This window comes from Palaemon carinicauda, chromosome 42 (genome assembly GCF_036898095.1).
Source record: "Palaemon carinicauda isolate YSFRI2023 chromosome 42, ASM3689809v2, whole genome shotgun sequence".
NCBI lineage: Eukaryota > Metazoa > Arthropoda > Malacostraca > Decapoda > Palaemonidae > Palaemon > Palaemon carinicauda.
The window spans coordinates 28,055,840-28,061,389 of NC_090766.1; the positions used below are offsets into that span (position 1 = coordinate 28,055,840).

At 33.7% G+C, this 5,550-nt stretch overlaps 1 pseudogene; it reads left to right on the forward strand.

Moving 5' to 3' along the window:
• The first annotated feature begins 665 nt into the window (after positions 1 to 665).
• On the forward strand, positions 666 to 2,806 carry LOC137633062 (uncharacterized; annotated as a pseudogene).
• The last annotated feature ends 2,744 nt before the right edge of the window (positions 2,807 to 5,550 follow it).

Consider the following 5,550-nt stretch of genomic DNA (forward strand, 5'->3'; position numbering starts at 1 on the left):
CATTTGCAGAGTTGCTAGACTGTGTAACTTATGTATAATTTATATTTACAGTTTACTGCTGAAAACTATATGAACTTCGTTACCTGTGAAGGTTGGTGGATTTCATTTAAGTGTTCTGCAAGGTTTGTGGCCTATCACTGGAAGTAATATCACCGGAGTTAAGGTAAAGTTCTGTCTATGTTGTTTCTTTTGTGTCTGGCAAGTTGTCATGTGAAAGCTCTTTATTTAAAGTGGAATAAATTCTCGTTGTGGTGCAATATAAATTTGTATTTGTTTGTGTAGTCATATTACGTACTAGGAAAAGGTTGAGGTCGGGAAGTGAATTAGAAACTGTATCGTTATACTATTAATTCTAGCTAATTCAGTCTTGATGATTGTAAGGCTTGTTAGGGGTAATGTTAGTTTAATGTTCCTTTAAGTTCCGATTGTTTTCTCATCCTTGAATATTCCTATTGTGTATTCAGTTTCTTTATGCTAGTTTTTTGGGCATAGAAATTTTTGTCATTGATGGTGGAAAACCCATAATAGACATTGGTAATCACTGAAGTACTACTTTTAAAGTTGAGTTCATGATTAGACATATTTCATAATTTAATGTTTTACTAATACTTATTATTAAGTGTTGTTGTTTTTTTTTATTAACTGTATGCTTACCCATCATTATTATGGATCTTAGTGATTTGATGGATAAGGCTATTAAGCTCGGTATGAAAACTGCTGAAGCTGAGGAATTTATAGCAAAGCTACAGGCTAGAGAGGATAGAGTAGCTGCGGGAGAGATGAGAAAAGGTTTCAGTTAGAGTTGGCAGAAAAGGAGAAAGATAGGATATTTAAATTGGAATGTCTTAAGAGAGAAAGGGAGGAGAAGGAGGAAGTCAGGAAACATGAGTTAGCCAAAGCAGAGTTGAGAAATAGTGGTGCTATAGGTGGTGTAGGTAGCGAGAATGTAATATCTTTGCCAAAAATTCCCCTCTTTGATGAGAAAACTGATGAAATTGATGTGTACATGAATAGATTTGAGAAATTAGCTTTATTTCATAAATGGGGGCAGGAAGACTATGGTACTAAGTAAGGCACATTATTAAGGGGACAAGCTTTGAAAGTGTACTGTGGACTTGACCCTGCTATTGCAAGTAATTATCAGGAATTGAAGGCAGCCTTATTGAAAGCGTTTCAGGTCAATCCTCAGGTATATCGAAAGAAATTTAGAGAGGGATTTATTGAAACTAATGAAAGCTTTGTGCAGTATTCATATAGACTAAGACAGAATTTTGATAAGTGGTTGCAATTAGCGGATGTTAATAAATCTTATGATGATGTCTGTGATTTTATGATTATGGACCAATTGTTGGCTAATAGTTCAAGGGATTTGCGAACATTTCTTTTAGAAAGGGTTTGTAAAAATTCTCATGAAATGGCGTTAGCTGCTGATAGGTATCTGATTGCTCACGGTATTAATAAATGTAGAAATTCTAAATTTAAGTCTGATAAATGTTCAAAGTTAGGAATGCAACCTAAATCTGATAAAGTAGGTGTTGATAATCTTAAAAAATTGCAGTGCCACCTATGTAAAGAAATTGTGCATATTAAACCCAATTGTCCAAATAATCCTGTTAATTTTGCTCAATCTAAATCTTCTAATATTCCTAAGATCAGTATCGCTCTAGCTAGTGAAGAAAAGCCCAAGAATGCTATTGTGGATGAGAAAGGAAGAGTTTTTAACAAAACAGTAGAGGTCTTGTTTGATACTGGGTGTAATACTGTTGTTCTTAACGAAACTATGATTCCAACACGTTATCTCAGTAAGGCTAAAACAGTGAGGGTGTATAATTTCATGGGTATTCCAATATATCTGCCCAAAATTAGATGTTACATTAGAAGTAAATTCTTTTCAGGTAGAGTAAATGCTATCGTATCACCAATTAAATGTTCTGATGTAATTGTTGGGTTAATACCTGGATTGAAACAACACATACAGACAGGAAAAGAATTGTTAAGTAAAATACCTGTGCCAGATAACGAATTAGATGTAAATAAGTTACATGTTAATGTGGTTACAAGAAAACAGAGTCTTAGGGAAACTACATTAAAACCTTTGTCTGATGTCTTGTCTGAAGATAAAGTAAATCCAGTAGATTTTAGTAATAAGCAGTGGACATGTGATTCTCTGAAGTCAATTAGGAAAAGCTTGAAGGAGGAGGAAGAAATAACTTGCAAAGGGGGAGTTGTTAAGTATGTAGTAATTAATAACGTGATTTATCGTAAATGTGTGCAAAGTAAAAATCAGCTAGATGTTGGTAAAATGCAAATTGCAGTTCCTCTCGAGTATAAAGAGATAGTTATGAAACTTGCACATGAATCACTTATTTCTGGTCATTTTTCTTCTAGGAAATCTATCGACGAAGTGCTTGGTAAATTTTATTGGCAGAGGGCTAATGCAGAGATTGATCGATATTGTAAGTCTTGTCATAAGTGTCAGAAATTTGGGAAAAGAGTGAAGAAAGTGTCTTTGTGTAAAATGCCTTTAGTTTCTGAACCATTCAGTAGAGTGGCTATTGATATTGTGGGTCCGAATGTTCCAGCCTCAAGTCGTGATCACAAGTATCTTCTTACAATAATTGATTTAGCTACATGCTACCCTGAAGCTGTACCTCTCAGAAATATTGATACTATTACTATAGCTGAACGTTTAGTAGAAGTATTTTGTAGAGTTGGGGTACCAAAAGAAATACTAAGCGACAGGGAACTCAGTTTAAGTCAGATCTCATGGCAGAAATACATAGATTATTATCAATTAGAGCTTTAGTCACAAGCCCATATCATGCTGCATGTAATGGAACTGTAGAACGGATGAATGGTGTAATTAAAAATATGTTAAAGAAAGTTTGTAGTGATCATCCAACAGAATGGGACCGGTATATTCCTGTTGTTCTTTTCTCTTATCGTGAAATTCCCAACGATACCCTAAAGTTTAGCCCATTTGAGCTTTTGTATGGACGTAGTGTCCGTGGCCCTCTAACAATCCATCATGAATTGGTTGCTGGTAACAATGCTGATGATGAAATCAAAACTACTTACCAGTATGTTTTAGATCTGCGCTCTCAATTGCAAGAGATGGCTCAGATTGCAGTTAGTAATACTGAAATATTTTGATCGTAAAGCAAAGCCAAGAAAGTTTGTTGAAGGAGATGAAGTTCTAATTATGTTGCCAAATGATACAAACAAATTTCTAATGCAGTGGAAAGGACCTTATGTGATTAATCGTTGCCATAGTAATGGAGTTGACTATTTTGTAAAAGTAGGAAATAATCTTAAACTATATCATACCAATATGTTGAAGAAGTACTTTAGAAGGAAGATTGTAAATGTTATTAAAAAAGCAGTAGAAGAGGTCAAAACTTCAAATGGTTTGTTTGGTAATGTTAACTTTAAAGTTGTTAATGTTGGAGAATCTGTTTCAGATCTATGTGATATAGAATATCTGGAGGTTGATAAAACCAGTTATCAAATAAGTAAAGATCTTAAAAATTCTCAAACTGATGAACTTGTTAAAGTTTTGGATAAGTTTCATGATGTAATTAGTGATAGACTTGGAGTTGCTAGATATATGGAACATGATATTAAATAGACCTCTAATATTTAAGTTGTGCTAAACCTTATCCTGTTCAATTAGTTTAACTGATGAATTCAACAATCAGGTTGATCAAATGCTCTCATTGGATATAATTGAACAATCTAATTCTCCATATTGTTCCAAAGTTGTCTTCGTTAAGAAGGAAGATGGGTCTTTGGGATTGTGTGTCAACTTTCGAAGTCTTAACGAAATAACCGTATTTGATGCCGAACCCATGCCACGTATGAATGAATCTTTACATAAGCTTGCTAATAAAGTCAGAGCTTGATTTGTCAAAAGGATATTGGCAGGTACCCTTAACTTTGGAAAGCAGAAAGTATACTGCATTTGCAACAAAGTATGGTTTGATGCAATTCAAGAATATGCCCTTTGGACTTACCACAGCTTGTTCAACTTTTGTTAGACTTATGAGAAAAGTTTTGGCTGGTTTGGAAAATACTACATGTTATTTTGATAATATCCTTATTTATAGTAATAATTGGTCAGATCATCTAGTTCATCTTAAAAAATTTTTGTTAAGATTAAGAGAACATGGATTAACAGTTGGCCCTAAGAAATGCTTCTTTGCTTATAAGAAAATTAAGTATTTAGGATATTCTCTTGATAACAATTCTTTAACACCTCTTGATAATAGAATTGCCGATATCTTCCCCTTCCAGAAACAAAGAAACAATTAAGATCTTTTGTTAGAGTTGTAGGATTTTATAATAAGTTCATTCCACATTTCTCTGTTCTTTCTGCACCATTAACAACTATGCTTAAGAAAGGGAGTTCCAATATTCTGAATTGGACTGATGAACAAATTAAAAGTTTCAATAATTTGAAAGCTTCTCTAACTAAATCTCCTATTTTGTTATTGCCAGATTTTAATAAGACCTTCTATCTTCGAACGGATACATCCATGGATGGTATTGGTGCAGTTTTATTGCAAGAAAGTGATAATGTGTTTATGCCTGTGTCATATGCTGGAAAGAAATTTTCAGATGCAGAAAGACGTTACTCTACAATTGATAAAGAGTGTTACGCTATTGTATGGTCTATTTTAAAATTTAAGGCATATCTGTATGGGAAAAAATTCATCCTGCAAACAGTTCATCTTCCATTAACTTATCTAAATTCCATGAGAAATAAGAATGATTGCCTCATGCGATGGGCTATTAGCCTGCAACCTTATAATTTCCTGGTTGAGTATATCAAGGGGTTTGATAATATTTGTTCCGACATGCTTAGCCGATGTATATAATATTTTGAATATTTTAGTTTTATTTACAGATTCTAGTTTTTCTTGGTATTGGGTTTATCAGGTATTTCCTTTCTTAAAACTAGAATCTGTGTGTTGGTTGTATTTTCATCCAATAGATGGCGTTGGTTGTCCATTCTATCATCCTTGGGTGTTGTTTGTATTCGCTTTAATAGATGGCGTTGGTTGTTATGTTCGTTATTTTAGTATCCTTGGTATTACTTATTGTTTACTTTTGATTTACTTTCCAAGTAATAGCCACTACCTTACGAACCTCGCAACCTTTCACATGGTAAGAAGTTATTTGCTCTTTGCTGTATACCTTATGTTCTATGTAAATAATTATTATGTTTAGCTATTATGGTTTAATAGTGATATGTTAACAATGACCTTTTGTTCTAAGCTATTGTTTGTGTATTTATGTTGTAGACACTCTACTCTACTTTACCTTACCTTGCCTTGCCTTGCTTGACATTGTCTTGCCTTGTGGTATCTTGCCAGTTTGACATCTTGTCTTATCTTGTATGACCTGTTGGATATACCATTTTACTTACCTGGTGCAAAATCTGTCATCATGGATCTACCATCTTCAGCCATCTCGACAATTTCAAGAGTGTACCCACATTTCAACTTACGTGTCGTCTATTACTATTATGAGTTGTTGTATTTATTGTTA